The sequence below is a fragment of the Equus quagga genome, chromosome 17 (assembly GCF_021613505.1).
Source record: "Equus quagga isolate Etosha38 chromosome 17, UCLA_HA_Equagga_1.0, whole genome shotgun sequence".
In the NCBI taxonomy this organism is placed as follows: Eukaryota; Metazoa; Chordata; class Mammalia; order Perissodactyla; family Equidae; genus Equus; species Equus quagga.
The window spans coordinates 19,214,579-19,233,726 of NC_060283.1; the positions used below are offsets into that span (position 1 = coordinate 19,214,579).

At 34.3% G+C, this 19,148-nt stretch overlaps 2 pseudogenes; both read right to left on the reverse strand.

The window, feature by feature from the left end:
• Positions 1-10,157: 10,157 nt before the first annotated feature.
• LOC124228556 (olfactory receptor 8K3-like) lies at positions 10,158-11,029 on the reverse strand (annotated as a pseudogene).
• A 6,752-nt stretch (positions 11,030-17,781) lies between these two features.
• Positions 17,782-18,706, reverse strand: LOC124229444 (olfactory receptor 8K3-like; annotated as a pseudogene).
• Between the last annotated feature and the right edge of the window lie 442 nt (positions 18,707-19,148).

Below are 19,148 nucleotides of genomic sequence, written 5' to 3' on the forward strand. Positions count from 1 at the left end.
TAGCTGAAATTTGCATTCATTGACATTTTAACTAGAGAGTGGTTGTGATATTGCGATTTGTAATAGGAAATATATATTTAGTCTTTGTCCAGCTAATGTCACAGAGCTCCTAAAACCCTTGGAATTTCCTGAGTGATGAGGGTCATAAAGGTATCTTTTTTACGTTAATTAAGTGATTTTGCAAAACACCTAAGGATGGGGGCTAGTTACCAGGGGAAGCAACCATGAATAGGTGTTTGGGACTTTCATTTCCACACCCTGATTTCCAGGGAGGAGAGTGGGTCTGGAGATTGAATGAATCATCAATGGCCAATGGTTTCATCCATCTTGCCTATGTAATAAAGCCTCCTAAGAACCCAAAAGACATGAGTTCAGAGAGATCCAGTATGTTGAACCAGGACGCTTCCACGTGCCCCTGTGCCAGGCCCAACTCAATGAGAACAGAAGCTTCTTTGTTCCCTATCTGGTTCTATGTATGTTTCCATCTTGCTGTTGATTTGCATCATTTGATATCCTTTGTAATGAACTGGTAATCTAGTGAGTAACCTGGTTTCCTGAGTTCTGTGAGTTGCTCTAGCAAAGGAGGGAGGTCAGGGAAACCTTTGATTTATGCTCACCAGGTCAGAGGCATAAGTAACAAGCTGGACTTGTGATTAGCATCTGAAATGCAGGGCAGTCTTGTGGGACTGAGCCCTCAGTCTATGGAATCTGATGCTAACTTTGCAGATATTGTCAGAATTGAGTCGAACTGTAGAACTCCTAGCTATTGTAAGAGAATTTCTTGCCACTAACCTCAGCAGAATCAGGCTCACCATTCCCTGCTGCCTGGATTGCAGCATAAAGAGAACAACAATGGAGGCCGAAAGGAAAGTATGAAAGACTTCTCAGGCTGCCGAGACCTATCTGAGCAATTTCAGAAGTGCTCATTTCTGACCACCAGTATGTGATGTTCTGGCTGCAAATTACATAAAGCCTTTAATTGTGAAAAAAAATGTTGGAACCTCCCGCACACTTTGAAATTTGGGGGGCAGAATCATTAGTGCTAGACCCCCATGCAAATATAATGAGAGCTGTCCACCTCAGCTCTTCCAAAAACATGCTATTTGATTAAAGTTTCTTTTTTTTCTAGGTCTTAATCTCTGAAAAGGGAGGGTGGCTCTCCCTATGTTTACTTTTGAGATTATAACAGAAGCCTTAAGATTGAAACTTCAGATTTTAAAACTTCACCTACAAATGTAGGATGAGTTAAAGAGTAATTTGGAGTACTTAAAATTCAAAAACAATGCCTCCTCTCCTTTTAGGCATCTTCTTCCTCTTTCCACATGATGTTTAAAAAATTACCAAGCAGGTATTTCACATTATGGAAACTTATCATTTACAGAAATGCCATTGAATACACTTATAATTAGACTACATAAGCTGACACCCACTTACTGACTTAGTTCTGTAAGTATTCACTCTATGATTATATAGTTTTTCTTCATTTAATAATGTCAACATTTACCATGAACAAACAAAAAGAAATGTGAAGAAATATATTTGCATTAAAATTAGATGGAATTAAATACATTTTCTGTATTTTTTAGCTCCATTACTGTCAAGATTAGTAGTGGCAGTCTGGAATTCTTAAAGCCCATGAGACAGTTGAAGAAATATTCAAATAAGTTTATTGTTGCTAGCTCATAGTTGTTAGGTCATGCACATTGAGCCTGCTAACAATCTCTCTACATAAAAAAGAGAAAAGAGTTTTAAGTATTCCTATAATATAAAATATAATTGTAAAATGATTGTTTTTACAAATAGATTTTGGAGTGTATATGAGATGGATATGTTAGCAAGTCCTTCCTTCCTGAGGGCTTCTTGTACACATTTTGATTCATCAGTTCAACATTCAAATATCAATAATGTAATTCATCATGTTGTCAGAATATGGAAGAAAGAAATATATAAATTTCTCAATTGATGAAGAAAAGGATTTGATGAAATTCAGTATCCAATTATAGTATAAAATAAAATTAAACCCTCAGTGATCTGAAAGCAGAAAAGAGCTTCCTAAAAAATGATAAAGAACATATACTATAAAACTTATAGTTTTATTATAGACAAATGAGAAGATGAATGTTTTCGTACCAAATTTGGAAAAAGGCAAAGCTGTTTTCTCTCACTACAACTATTATAGAACGTAAAGGAGATCCCAGCCTTTGCATTAAGATGAAGTAAATAAATAAAAAGACATATAGATTTGACACAAATAAATGAAATTCTCTCTATTTGTAGATGACAAGATTGTTTATGTATAAATTGAACCTGCAAAAGTTATTAGAACTAACAATTGTATATAGCAAGGTCACAGTATGCAAGACCAACATACAGAATTCCATTGTATTTCTGTATTTAAGCAATAAACAACTGGAATTTTAGATAAATGTATAACTTATAACTATAAAGGCAAAAAACATGAAATGTTTATAAATCTAACAAAATATGCACAAGATCAACACATTCAACACTGCAAAACACTGATGTAATAAATCAAATCTATGTAAATGTAGAACTATATTTTGCTCATGGATTGGAAAACACAATATTGTTAAGATGTGAAGCATCTAATAATTGAATTGGAGAAATCAACAAGCTGTTTCTAAAATGTAAACAGAAGGGTAAAGAAATTAGAATAGACTAAAGACTCTGAAAAAAATAAGAAGAAAGTTAGATGACTCACATTCTCCCTTTATTTTTTTTCTTGTTGTATGTGAATAACACGCTTAGAGTAAGGCAAACTCACAGCTATTATTCAAAACATAACAACATAGTAAAACTAAATAGTCCCAGGAACAGAAATAGATTCCAAGACATCCAAAGAGATTGAGCAAATTGATGTTTTGTTACCTGAGGGTTAAATTTTACATACAAGTTTCTCTACCTGACATCATAACGTGAGGTTATCAGAGCATAATGAGATTTTGTCAGTATCAAAATCTGAAGTGTTTTATTCTGCATGCATATTGCCATTACGCATTATCAATAATATTATAATTATGATTGTCATTATTATGGTTGGAAATAATTTTACAAAGTCCTCAGCAGCTCAGGCTTCCAGTTGTTAGTGTGAAGCACTACCCATCTGCTTCCCACAGGGACATCACTATTTTTATTCTGAATCTATCTGATTACAAAAATTATTCTATTGTATATGTGTGAGTTCCTTTTTAATTTGTGGCACTTTGGCTGTAAGGGAGCAAGTGATGTCTTGCCAGAGTGTAGGCTGCCCATAGTCTTCCCACATATATACACATATACCCCATTAGCCTAAGTCTGACACTTAAATCAGATTTCATTGCAATCAACATGTTAGCAAGTCCTTCCTTCCTGAGGGCTTGTTGTACACATTTTGATTCATCTGTTTAATAACACTTGCAGGACAATTGTACATTGCCTCATCAACTTTATAAGTCAACTTAAGCATGGCCAGTTTTCCTGGATGAGAGCCTGCTCTAGTTTCTCTGTCTCTACCTGGATAAACATGTTTTTCTTATGGTGGTGAATTCTTAGAACAAGATTCCTGATGGAGTCAGCATAAGATGACTGGCCCCCAAGGGCCTCAAGCCCCTCTTAGAATGCTGCAGCCAGTCAGTTAAGCCGCTGTAAGTGGTGTTGCCATTGAGTATTTGCAGCAAAGGAGCAACTCGATTTTAATGATGCACTCAGAAGTATTTTGTCATATCATGGGGCTGGCCCTGTGGCCTAGTGGTTAAGTTTGCACGCTCCTCTTCAGTGATCCAGTGTTCACAGGTTTGGATCCTGGGCACAGAACTGCACACTGCACCTCAAGTCATGCTGTGATGGCACCCCACAAAGAAGAGCTAGAGTGACCTACAACTAGAGTACACAACTATGTCCTGGTGTGTTGGGGAGGAGAGAGAAAAAAAGAGGAAGACTGGCAACAGATTTTAGCTTAAGGCGAGTCTTCCCCACCAAAAAAAAAAAGCATAAAAAAAGTATTATGTCATATCAGAGATTATGAGAAGCACATGTTCAACTCCTAGGTACAATTCAAGGCTTCCCACAATAGGATAAAGTTTATTCATTTATCTAGTCATAATGTTTGTCTTTTAAGTGGAGTCCTATTCTATTCACATGTAGTGTAATAAGTGGCATGATAACTGAAATATTTGGGCCTAAAGCTGCCATTTACCTAGTGCTTTCTATTTGTCTCACCTTTTCCATGTTCTTTTTTCTTTCTTTTCTTGATTTCTTCTGAATTAAATATTTCATTGTTACATTTTCTTTTTAGTCTCACCATTTTATTCTTAATTTTTACATCATAGAGATATTGGGATTTGAATCAAGAAGACATATAAGTTTTGTTCTCTATAAATGAGATAGGGCAAACCAATAGGCTTTGCCATAGGTTGTGTAAAATTTGCCCAGCACAAGGCAGAATGCATAAGGCTACCACTATCTGAGCTCTTTTTCAAACTTTAAAAGCTAAGACACTATGGATTTCATTTTATATCATTCTAAATAAACTCATAATTATGCCGAGATTTTAATCCAAAGGAAAATATTGAACTCAAAATAATCCACACTCTGTGGTCATGGGATATACGTAGCCATTTGACAACGCTATATTGTTACTTTGAAGTTATTCATAGGCTCCTTCCTCTTTTAGTTAACCAACTACCTAATATGTTGATGTCGCTGCTCTTTATTTTAAGTAAATATAGTTATTTAAGGAATACTTTAACATTTTGTAAATAATTTAACCATGGATGTGATTGAAGTTTTAAAAGGGAGAATGACTCATCAGATCAGATTACAGGGGCAAGGGCATTTTACGAGTTTTTCCAGAGGACATTGATTTTTGTAAACAATAATCAGGCAAAAGGGTAAAATATGTATAAAGCAATCCAGAAGAAAAAACTTAAATATATGAGTGTGATTAAAAAATCTATTCTGGGGGCTGGCCCCGTGGCCGAGTGGTTAAGTTTGCGCGCTCCGCTGCAGGCGGCCCAGTGTTTCGTCGGTTCGAATCCTGGGCGCGGACATGGCACTGCTCGTCAGACCACGCTGAGGCAGCGTCCCACATGCTACAACGAGAGGAACCCACAACGAAGAATACACAACTATGTACCGGGGGGCTTTGGGGAGAAAAAGGAAAAAATAAAAAATCTTTAAAAAAAAAAAAATCTATTCTGTAAAGCAAGTGATATTCATGAAAATTAAAAGAAAAAATAAATGGTTTAATATATAAAAATGTGAAACAAAACAACTATGGAGCCATCAACAATTTCCAGGTGTGTGCTATTCAAGGAAAAAAACTTTGACTTTATAACAATGTGGAATTTTAATGATAGTGCTCTCTGCTTATATTTTGCTTCAATACGTCTCTGGCTATGGAAGCAGTGTAGGGCCTGGGCCTAACTTGTTCAGCAGAAACCCCCAGGCCCATTGCAACCATGTGTATTTCTGGCTCCTTTCTGGACAGGCAGCCCAGCTATGGAGATTTGTAAAGATCTGGGCCTGGCCAGCCTGGATCCTCCCTTATCCCACCAGAACATTGCATCTTACAGGACACAAAGCCCCTCCATGTGAGTTACTGTTCCTGGGAATGCTGGTTGTACCAACGACAGCCCTTTGGCAAGCATGCAGCCTTTGTTCCTCTGCCTACTTAAGCAAGCATCTATTAGGGGCCGGGTGTAGGTGCACACTTCCGTCCGGCCGCCACTGGACACTCTCCATGTAAGTAAGCCCCAATAAACCTACATGCCTCGCTCACAGTCTCTGGGTCATTTCTTTGGTCTCTCAGCAAGATATCCTGCCACCATAGCCCAGCTGGGCTTGTGGCCTTACACCCAGCCTCATTGTGATTAACTGAATAGTCGTTGATTTAGATGCAAGGCATATTTTTATTAAACACCTCCACCATGCCGAGCTAGTTATTTTGAGCTGCTCACTTGGTGTTCACAGTGATGCTTTAGTTTCCATATTCAACTGCCATGTATTCCTAGACATGATATATAAAAGGAACTTAAGAAGAAACTGAAAGGTGGAAAGAAGGCAGACTACCAGGGAACCTGGAACCCGAGGAACAACACAGTGGAATCAAGGGGTTAAGCTGTGTATAAGCAACCCTGCAAGAATCAGAAACCACATTTACTCATTGGTATTAAATTCTTTATGTCTAGACAAAATTTATGAGAATTTAATGTCTTTGTTAAATATAAAGCCTTGAAAGAAATCTCTGTATTGTTCTATTTACAAATCATTTTTTAATAAGTCCATAATTTTTATAGAATCAACGTTGACCATAATAGCCAAGGAATAATTCCATGGAGAGGTGAGTTTTAAAAATGCCAACATTTTCTATGACAGAATAAAACCTGAAATTTTACTTTGTCTCCTATATGGTTGACTGATCTCTATTACTCTGAGTTATAAACCAATATATTGATACATGAATTATATAGACGCATCTGATCACATAATTTGTTATTATTTCATGTATTATGTCATGCAAGTTTGTTGGGATTTAAAGAATATCATACAGAATATGTTAATACTTATCATCAAGGAACTAATAAAGGTAATATTGACTATAAATACAATAATATATATTGTATTTAATAATACTGTATTTAATATATATTGTACTTAATAACATAATAAATACTATACTTCTGCTCAAATATAAGAAATATCATATCCCCTTCGGACGGGCATGCCCCCGATAGTTCCAGGGTATGCCACACACATATACTCAGTATTAGAATAGAACTCCTCCTGTTATATGATTCTGAGACCTTTCCATCTCATAGCATTCCCATTCACCTCTCCAGTGATTACTTTTTCTCCAGGGAATCCTGAGATATATGTGAAACCAATTTGTCATTTCCTGTACACTCCTTTCCCAGTGGTATGTTTCTCCAATTATAAAACCATATGTATGTGCAATTTGACACTTGGGAGTATTAGGATTATTGTGGGTCTTTATTTAATGAATCAGATTATTTCTTATTCTAAAGATAATAACATTCAACTCTCATCTTCAAACTTTTCAATTAATATTCTTTTTCTTTCCTGTTTTCAGGATCTCTTTCAATGACAAACTGTGTAGGTTGATTAGCGAACTTTCTTTTCAGGATGTTGATAGATATTCTTGAGATGTATGGTGGTCCTTTTATCTGTCTAATCACTGTGGTGGGCAGCCCTTGGACGTTTACATGAATCAAAGGGATGCTTAATATATTGTACATCTTTGGGGAGGTTTTTTCAAATCTTAGTCCATATGAATGGCACATCTTAAAATAACATGATGCCTAACTTTCACAACTGCATGCGGCATTAATCTTTTCCCTATTGTATCACTTAGGAATGCTTTTCCCATTTAATGTGTCACTCAACAAATACTGGTTCAAGGAAGAGGACAATTAAAAATAAGTGATCACCTGTTGGGCCTCATGTCTTTCACTGTTTCAGTAACTCAACAATATTGGAATCAATATATTCTCTTGTCCTCAAATTAATTTCTAAAATGGCTGAAGCTCATATAAAAAGTTCCTTCAAATTCTGAGAAGCAGAAAGTGATGGAGAATGAATATTCCTTACACAGACCTGTCTTTTTTGGGAAAGAACATTTATATCTTATATTGTCCCTGGTAGAATTTTTCCTACAAATCATTAGCAATTGATATTTGAATTTTTTGTAATTCTGATTCTTCTCAATTTTCATTTCTTAAAGACAACTGAACTTCTTAGAACAGAAATTCTTTCTTAAAATGGGAACCTCCTTGTTTATTTCTTTTTCAGCATATTTCTGATGACCTAATAGCAATTCCTGCCCATTCCCCGATTTATTATAGGTCTACTCAGACTTTGCCTTGCATTCACTTTGTTATGGCTTTTTATTTGAGCAAATAACTCATGCAAAATGGTCTAATTCATTTATATTTCTGTGACTCAATTTATCTATTTTTAATTAATTATATCTTTCTTGAATTCACTTTCTGTGCCAGACATGCACTTCACTGCTTTTGTTTTTTTGTGTTTTTTTTAATCTCTCTCTTGCTTCTCCTCTTCCAATATGTTATCTACCAAAGTGACGTTCTACTCTCTGTCATCTCTGGGATGACATCAGCAAAGCATAAAAAAGGCATAAGAGACAATATAGGGTACTTATTAACAGCATGAATCCTCAAGCATGAACTAAACCACCTGTCTTTTAAACCTGGCTCTAACACCTAATACGTTTGTGGATTCTAACAATTTACTTACCGTCTCTGAATCATCATTTTATAATGAGAAAAATGGAAATTTTAATTGAACCTGTCTCACACAGACTTTCTGATGACTAAATTCATCAAGACATGAGGAATGTCTGTCATATAGTACTCAAAAGTGTCAGAAATTATTACCTGGTAGTCTTTACGACCATTGCAAATATTCCTTTTAACTGCATCAACATTTTCATAATATTTACCTCCTATGTCACTGTATCATGCACATTTTTTGTACTTTGAAACTTTTTAGAGAAGTTTTAACTTGACGGGAAAATTAAGAACAGATGTTTCCCATAAACTCCATTCCCCTACACTTGCATAGAGTCCCCCATCTCATTATCCATGCCCCCCACCAGAGTGGCATGTTTGTTACAGCTGATGAACCTTCATTGATGCATCATTCTCAGCAGAACTCCATAGTTGGCATTAGCGTTCACTCCTGGTATTGTACATTCTATGGGTTTGGACAAATATATAATGACTTGTATCCACCATTATAATTTCATACAAAGTAGATTCACTGCTTTAAAAATCCTCTGTACTCCTCCTATTTGTCCCTTCCTCTGCCCCAACTCCTGTCAACCACTGACTTTTTTACCATCTCCATAATTTTACCTTTTCTAGAATGTCATAGACTTAGAATCATACAGTATGCAGCCTTTTCATATTGGCTTCTTTCACTTAGACGCATGCATTTAAGGTTCCATTTTATCTTTTCAAAGCTTAATAGCTCATTTCTTTTTAGTGCTAAATAGCATTCCATTTTCTAGATGTACCATGGTTATTTACTCATACACCTACTGAAGAACATCTTGGTTATGCTGTATCACGCACTTTGTAAATTTTATTTCAATAAAATATTTTTATTAAATGTCCATTGGCTAAACAGAGAATATTGATTCATCATGGTGAACAGAGCAAATATTGTAGACTAATAGTTTCAGTGAAATCCCAGAAATATTAAGATCAATGAAAGTAAGAAAAAGAGAAATTTAAAAAATGAAAGCAAGCATATGGGGAAATGTGGATAGTGAGTTGGAGCAATAGTTAAGCACTGAAAGTCAATTAAAATACAGTGCGTAGTCAATATTGAGGAAAATTGGGAAGCATCAACCTAAGCAGAGAGGCAACATAATTAATTCAACACAGAATAATCCTCTTACCCAAATAAAACAACTGGAACTAATTTTTAAGCATGGATAACTACGTTCTCTCAAAAAGAAAAGGAAATGTTAGAATCTTCTAAACCAAACACCCGATATTAAGCAAGCTAACCACTTTCAAGGGGGAGTACAAACTTGGGAAATTCTGAGTGCCCTGAGCAAACTAATACAATTGAATACTTCAAGTTATCAGATGTCACAGAACAGTCAATATTAAGCATAATTCTAAAGTATAGCAAGGAAGAGTATGAAGGCTAAAACAGAAGGAAAAGACAAGACTTACACATACAGGTGCACACACAAACACACACAGATTCTATAATTTTATTCTTCTAGGTGAGGAAAACACCAGAATCATTGACAACTATTTTTGTCTGCATCCACTCTGTCTACTGTCTACAGTCTACTGTATTGTAACATCTACTTAACTTATATATTTAATCTCTCTTTCTTTCTCAAAGAAGTCCAATATTTTTACTATCTTGGGCATTAATCTAACTCCAGGAACTACACATGCCTGGAATAGAGAAGAAAAACTATAAATATATGTTGAACTCTTTTGTGCTTGCTGTTTCTTTCAGAGGCACATAGAGGAAACATTAAATCTCATAACCTAATGTACAGAAATCACATTGTGCATTAACTTTAAGCAAAAAGATTGCATAGATTTTTCCACATCCTTTTTAGTGAATATTTTACATCTTTGTTCCTCAAGCTATAGATCAAAGGATTCAACATGGGGATAATGAAGGTGTAAAATATGGAAGCGACTATATCAGTGTCAAAGGCATGACTGGATTTGGGCTGCACATACATAAATATCAAAGTTCCATAAAATACTATGACCACAATCAAGTGGGATCCACAGGTAGAAAAAGCCTTGTACCTACCCTCAGCAGAGTTCATTCTGAGAATGGCTACAAGGATGAGTAGGTAAGATACAAGAACTATCACAAGGGATGAAATTAAATCAAAACCAGCTAAAATCAGAATAATCATTTCAGTTTCATGCGTATTTGAGCAGAGCAAAGATAACAAAGGGAAACAGTCACAGTAGAAGTGATGGATGACGTTGTAGCCACAGAAGTATAAATTAAAAATCTTTACAGTGACCAAAAGAGAAACAAATGTGCTGTAGAGATATGGAATTGCCACCAGCACATGGCATACCCTTTGTGACATGATAACTGTGTAGAGCAGAGGGTTACAGATGGCCACGTAGCGATCATAGGACATCACTGACAGAATAAAGAATTCACTAATAATGAACATAAGAAAGAAAGCTAGTTGTATAGCACAAAAATAATAAGATATTGTATTTTTATCCTGAACAAAATTTACTAACATTTTGAGTCCTACAGTTGTTGAATAACCAAGATCAGTAAAAGCCAGGTGTCTGAGAAAAAAGTACATGGGTGTTTGTAGCCTGGAGTCCATCTTGGTGAGGATGAGCATGCCCAAGTTGCCCACCACTGAGATCACATATATGGTGAGGAAGAGCCCAAATAATGGAGCCTGTAGCTCAGGTTTGTCTGTGATCCCCATTAAAATAAATTCATTTAGCATTGTTAGATTTTGTGTTTCCATGCAGTTTTCTCTGTAAGGTAAAGAAAAAGAGAAGTTTTTTTTTTTCTCACAACCTTTATCATTTTGTGTAAAAATCATATTGCTTTTTCATAGTAACATCTTTGTTGAATACTAATTGCTATTTTTTTAAAGCTATGCTCTTTGAAATAATTATAGCTGATTTCTTTCAGACCCCACTTGAAAGTGAAGAATCTGCTGAACATTGTACCATTATTATAAAACTGGGTACCTAAATGTCTGTTAATATCCAAATAATACTTCTCACATCTCAGTGTGGGTGAAAATCCACTTTTACCTCATCAAATGATCTGGAAAGAATCATATTTATACATTTATTTAAATTGTCATAAAATATTAAATTATACTGAGAGGGTCACAAAAAAGAGCCTAGAGCCACTAAGTAACTAAAAATGTGAAAGGATATCAAAAGGATATCGGTAAGTTTAACTAAGTAACTAAAAATGTGAAAGGATGTCAAAAGGATATCAGAAGACTGAATACCAGCAGCTTCTCAACTTTTCCAGTTTTTAAAAATTCATGCCTCTTTAGTTATGCTTCATTCATTCTAAGTTTTGGCCTGTATTAGAGATATAATTAGTCTTATAAAATGAATATTTTATAAGCAATAGCATGATGATATTTCAAAGATGCTTTTGAGCATTTAGTCTGTCAACCTATGTGAAAATACTCAAAAAATTAAAATAAAAAGGAAAGGAGTCCTGTTCTTGCTCAAGCATATGGAGTAGTAGAAGGCAAAGGGAACTGAAGCAGAAATGGTTGCTTTTTGCTAGGGCTTTGCCATTTAATTAAAGTGGAACGTCGCATATGTCGCTGAAACATTGTCACTATTGGTAACTTAAGGCACCACATGAAATATTTTATCTTTTTACCTGTAAAGAAGCAGCTGTCTTGGCTCTCTCGTGTGTTTCACTTGTGGCACACTGAGAACAATTTATGGATTTTTTTCACCTTTTGAAACTCTCCCTAAGGAGACATCAAGCAATTTGTTGATTACCCCTAAAGTATTTGAGAGCACAACAAAATGTCTGTAGGTTGTCCTTTAATTGTCAGGAACAATTTGTATTCACTGTCTTTTCCTTCTCTCTTTCTTTCAGGTTTTCATTTCTGACTTCCTACTTTCTTTCCGCTATTTCCTTCCTTCCTTCCTTCCTTTCTTCTTAGCTTCCTCTTTTTTACTCTTGGTGAACTTTCCTTTTGTACCACAAATGACTCTTGTTTAAGATATTGTACCTATAGGGCATGATCATCAAGAGTCTGCATTGCCACAGTGGGCTCCCCAAATGAGTCACCCAGTGTAGAAATGTTTAAAAATTGTCCTATTACATTATTTTAAAAGTTTTAGGGAATTAAAATAATACATTATGCAAATATGAGGTGTTGCTTCCTTGATTTGTTCCTCATGTTGTTTTTGCTCTTGCCTCAGGGACAGAAACTAGTTACTGTTCCTTCTCATTTCACTGTGAGTTTCTTTCATCTATTTACCACTTCTCCTTTACTTTTGCTTTTTTCCTTTACTGCATATTGCACCATTTCAGTTATTCCATTCTGTGCAACCCCCACTCCAATATTGATTTATTCCATCACCACAAAGTTCTCTTTGGCTGTCCCTTCACAGCCACACCCCCTTCCTCCTCTTCTGCCACTGTTCCTAAGCCCTCATTATAGTTTTTGTCATTTAAAAAAGTTTTATAAATAATATTATATCATTTGTGATCTTTTGGGATTGGCTTTATTCACGCAACATAATTCTCCTGAGATGTGTTTGTGCTTTTGTGTGTATAAATCATTTGTTACTTTATTGTTGGTGAGAGGTATTCCATGGTATTTATGATAAAATTTATCACATGACATTTGCTTATATATGTATATATATTCTTCCTAAAGGAACAGGAACTTTCACACATTGTTGGTAGGAAAGTAAAATGGTATAAATATTTGAAAGCAATTTGATATAAGCACCAGTGTCTTAACATTTAGACATGCATGTGACATAATATTTAACCATTCCATTCCCATGTATTTACCCAAGAAAAATGACAGCATATTTCCGTATAAGACATGTATACAAATGTCCATAGTAACAGAAGTTTAGCACATGTCACTCCACAATATGCTGTTTGGACATATTGATTATTTTGAGCTAAAGATAGGAGAAACAACAGGAGCAAGAAGGGAACTCTGAACTTTTTTTCCTAAAAGCAAGAGATAAAACTATCACATCAAACATGCTCTCCTTATACCAGGAGAAAAGAAGCATTCCACCAGAGATGGAGACTTGAGGTCAAGAGAAATCTGTGCAAACACGTGGTTAAAATATCTTATATGCTGGGAGTCTCCCCATATACCATATATTTTAGTTACTTTTCTACACTCTCAGTTCAACCTAACATATGAACACTTAGGCTTAGCCACTTCTTTGGGTCTTCATTACTCTTGAGAGGACTCACACATACACACAAAAATTACTAAATAAAATATGCTTGCTTTTGTCCTGTTATCTGTCTTATGTCAGTTCAATTCTTATGCCTGGCTAGAACCCCTAATAAGAGTAAAGTAGAAATTTTTCTTTCCCTTCAGCTTTATTGAAGCTTTAAATACCAGAAACAGTCCAAATGTTCATCTACTGGAGAATGGAAAAATAGATTGTAGGATATACAAGCAAATGAATGTCACTAGCAATGGAAAGTAATGAATGATTCGTACACACAAAAATATAGATGCTCTCAAAAGAATTATGCTGAGTGAAGGACGCCAGAATAAAAGGACTAAATAATTTATAATTACATATTCAGAAGACATCTAAAAATGCAAAATCATCTATAGGTACTCAATGGAGATCAAATAGGAATTTCCAGACAGTGCAAGAAAAGGGCATAAAAATACATGCAGTTGGAAAGGAAGAAATGAAATCTTTCCTATATTCAAATGATATATTGTCTAATAAAAATTTTCCACAAATCTGAAAATAAGTCTAGGAAAAAATATGAGTTCAGCAAAGTGTCATGAATCATGATTAAAAGACATACAGAAACCAACTAAAAAATAAAACTCTTTATATTCACCCCATATATAGTAAAATGTGTAGATAGAAACTAATAAAACATATATAAGATCTGTATGCTGAAAAGTACAAAATACTTACTAAAGAAATAAAAGAGCCCCATAAATTAGTAGACATATTGAGTTTGTAGATTAGAAAACTCAACAGACTAAAGAAGTCAATTCTTTCCAAACTGATCTATAGATTTAATGCAAATCCAAATAAAATTCCAGCGAGATTTTTTTGTAGAGGCTACTTTAAACTGAAATTTATATGAAGGGTCAAGGACCTAGCATGGGGAAAACAAATTTAAATTGTGGCTGAAATGAAGAAAATACTGTATTCTACGTTGAGGTTTATAATACAGCCACAATAATCAAGACTGTGAGATACTGGTGGAAATACAAAAACATAAATCAATGGAACAGAATAAACAACATAGAAATACACCTTGGCAAATAGTTCAATTAATTTCTCATAAAAATATGAAAGTAATTCAACAGAAGGAAGATAGCCTTTAAAAACGTTGCACTGATATAATTAGGAGTACAGAGGCAAAAAATAAACAATGTTGATCAAAATCTTATACAAAAATTAACAAATATGATAAAATTTATCTCACATATATATATAAACAGGTATATAGATCCCATATTTATATATATACAGATAGATGTATGTGTGTGTGTGTGTATATATATATATATATATACCTATGTGTATAAATATATATCTTACACACAATATATGATATATGGTGTTATCTCATTGAGGTTTTAAATTGAATTTCATTAATGGATAATGATGCTGAGCAACTTTTCTGTGCATATTTGCCATCTTTATATGTTATTTAGTAAAGAGATTATTCAGCTGTTTTGCCTATTCTTTATTATTATTAATATTATTAATATTGAGTTATGAGATCTCTGTATGTATTGTGGAACAAGCCCTTCATGAGATGCATTGCTTGAAGATATTGTCTCCCAGAATGTGCATTTGTTTTACATCCTTTTAAGAATATATTTTTAAAAGTAAAAGATTTAATGTTCATGTTGACCACTGTATCAAATTTTTATTTTATCAGTTTTACTTCTGGTGTTGAATCTAAGAAATCTTTACACAACCCAAGGTGAAGAATATTTTCTACTGGGTTTTCTTCTGAAATTTTTAGACTTTTAGGTATTACATTTACATCTGTAATCCATTTTCTGTAAATCTTTGTATGAGTTATTGATCAATGTTCAATATTTGCATATTATATATCTAATTAGCTCATCATGATTTCTTAAAAAGTCTTTTCCCCACCAAATGACCTTTTTTTTCTTTTGCTTTGTGGAAAATCCATTTTTCATATATACATGAGTCTATTTCTGGTCTATCATTATCATTTCATTGATGTGCACTCTTTTGATAACTGTAGCTTTAAAATAAAACTGGAAATTAGTGTTTGTCTTAGTGTTTGTATGACAACTTTATTCCTCTTTTTAAAGTTAATTCAGCTATACAAGATCTTTTGTGTTTCTTTATATATTTTAGTTTCAGATTCCCAATTCCTACCAAAAGATAAAACCTGCTTGGATTTTCATTGGAGTTGCATTGAATTTAGAGGTACATTTGGGGAAGTTTGAGATTTTAACAATATTAAACATTCCAGCAAATGAACATGGTATATCTTTCATTTATTTAGGTCTCCTTTAATGTCTTTCAAAAATGTTTCTTAATTTTTATTGTATGGGCTTTTTATATTTTTTCAGATTTATTTTATGTATTTTAACCATTTTGATGCCTTTGTAACAGGTATTTAAAAATTTTACTTCTAATTTTTATTGGCAGTGTAGAGAAATAAAATTTTTGTATACTGATCTTTCTTTTGCCACATTGAATTCACTTTTTAGTTTAGACTTTTTTTCCATAGGTTCCAGTAGATTGCTACCTGCACGATCATGTCGTCTACTAATAAATACAGTTTTACTTCCTCCTTTCCCAACTGAATACTTTCTATTTTTTTTTCTTTTCCATGTAGTGCTCGATACAACCTCCAGTACAAGTTGACTAGAATTAGGAAGAAGATCCTACTCATCTTGCTCCTAATCTTAGTGGAAATGTATTTGATTTTTTAATATGCTACATGATGTTAGTTGTAGATTTTTCATTGGTGCCCTTTATCACTTTTACAAAGTCCCACTTACTACTTGTCTGGTCAAAATGTTTATTACTAGCAGATATTGACACTTTAAAATGATCTGTCTGCTATATTTATTGAGATGTCAATTTTTTTGTCCTTTTTAGTTTCTTAATGTGATTTCATTTTTGAATATTAAACCAACTGTACATTTTTGGAGTAAACATAACATGGTGCATTCTTGTATTTACATATTGCTAGATTAAATTTACTAAAATTTTTGTCAGAATTGTTGCATAAATTGTCTTGACTGATATTTCTCTGTTGTTTTCTTTTCTTATAATGCCTTTGGCTGCTCTTGATTATATTACACTCATAAGAACCAATATTGAGGAAAGTCACCCTATAAAGAGGCAACAAACCTTATTCAACATAGAGTAGACTTTTTTTGCAAAGAAACAAAAACAATTATAGTGTTAACTTTAAACAAGAAGTATTCTAGGTTATCAGAAAGATAAGGAGGTGTAACAATCTATTAGACAAAAACAAGGAGTTCAGAATCAAGACCCCAATAAATTATAAAACAAAAAAAGAATTGGAAGCTTCCATGGCAAGCTTCAAGAAATTTTTTTCTCCAGTTTTATTGAAATATAATTGGCATATAACGTTGTGTAAGTTAAAGGTGTATAGTGTGTTGATTTGCTACACACATACTGTACTATGATTAGAATTTAGCATTACCTAACATCTCCGTCACTTCACATTTACTATTTTTTTGTTGTAAGAAGATTTATTTACTCTCTTAATAACTTTCAAGTATTAAATACAGTATTGTTAACTATAATCAAGGAAATGTATCCTAATTGGTATATCCTCTTGTATAGAGAAATGGACTGATTCAGAAAATCCTGTGAGTTACTAAATTGCTGAGTATGCTGAGTTAATAGACTTTCTAGGGCTCACATATGAAAGCAACTGTGCTGATGAGAAAAGAGCACGACCCTAAGATCGCCCATGTGGTATGGGAGCATCTGAGCAAATTCACATGGTGGATGACTTTAAATCATTGTACTACACTGAGCCTCCTTGAAACCACAATGTTTGATTTTAATACATGCCACAGAAGAGTATTAAGCCTAAAACAGAAGGATGTGCTTACGCAAACACACACAAAGACATGCACAAACACACACATAGACACTGGGAAATTTATTCTAATAGTTGAGAATAACACGAGTCATTTTAGTGTCCCTTCTCTACCAACTATTCTCCCTTACTCCCACACAGCATGCCCATTCTCTTTATCTTGTCCTATGTGTCCTAACCATTCTACGGTGCTGTAAAATTTACTTAATTCTAATCTTATATTTCATCTCTTTCCCTGAAAGAAGCAAAGATTTTTACTGTTCTTCTCACTAATATATTTGCAGCACTTAGTGTGACTGGCACATAGAAGATATTATCTAAATATATGATATACTTTTTTGTATTTGCTTTCCCTCTGAAAGCACACAAAACAAGGCTTAAAGTCTGAACCTAATTTATAGAAATCACGTTGGACAGTGAACCTTAAGAAAACATATTGAATAGTTTTTTCCACATCCTTTGTAAAGCATATTTGACATCTTTGTTCCTCAAGCTATAGATCAAGGGATTCAATGTGGGCATAACGAGGGTGTAACATATGTAAGCCACTTTATCAGTGTCAAAGGAATGACTGGACTTAAACATTAAAGGTTCATAAAACACTGTGACCACTGTCAGGTGGGAACTACAGATAGAAACAGACTTGTGCCTAACCTCAGCAGAGTTCATCCTGAGAATGGCTACAAAGATGAACAGGTAAGACACAAGAATTATCAGAAGTGAGAAAATCAAATTAAAAGCTGAGAAAATCAGAATAGTCAATTCAATTAGTTGTGTTTGAGAAGAGCAAAGATAACAAGGGAAGACTGTCACAGTAGATATGTCTGATGACATTATACCCACAGAAGAATAAATTAAAAATCTTTACGTTGACTACAAGAGAATCAAATGTGCTATAGAGATATGGGATTGCCACCAGTTCCTGACATAGCCTTTGGGGCATGACGACTGTGTAGAGCAGAGGGTCACAAATGGCCACGTAGTGGTCATAGGACATTGCTGATAGAATAAAAAGTTCACTAATAATGAACATGATGAAAAAAGCCAGCCGTGTGGCACAAGTATAATAATATATTGTATTTTGATCCACAACAAAATTTAGTAACATTTTAGGTGGTTCCAGTTGTTGAATAACCAAAATCAATAAAAGTCAGGTATCTGAGAAAAAAGTACATGGTTGTTTGTAGCCTGGAGTCCATCTTGGTGAGGATGACCGTGCTAGGTTACCCACCACTGAGATCATGTTGATGGTGAGGAAGATCCCAAATAATGGAGCCTGCAGCTCTGGGTGATCTATGATTCCCATGAGAATGAATTTGTTCAGCACTGTGCGATTGTGTTTTTCCATCCAGGTTGATCAGAAAACCTATTCTGGGTAGAGATGTCAGCATACTCAATAGCTTTCATGTAGTATAATACGGTAATTTTTTAATATGCAAAGTTGCTATAAATAAAATAAATCCAAATTTACCATTAAGACTCTGGTAAAATAATCCACCCCCTGCAAATAAAACTTATGTATTTAATAATAGAAACCGAAGTAGAGATATAATTGGTGATAGAGAGAGATTTGTCATTTTCAGCTGGGGAAGCTTTGTCCCCCAAAAGACATTTGATAATATTTGGAGGAATTTTAGTTGCCACAGCTGAAAGAGGGATGCTACTGGCATCTAATGGTTAAAGTCCAGTGATGCTGCTACTTATATTCCTATATTAGGGTAGCCCCCCTCAACAAAGAGTTTTACAGTTCAAAATGTCAACAGTGCCAACATTGGCAAACCCTCATATAT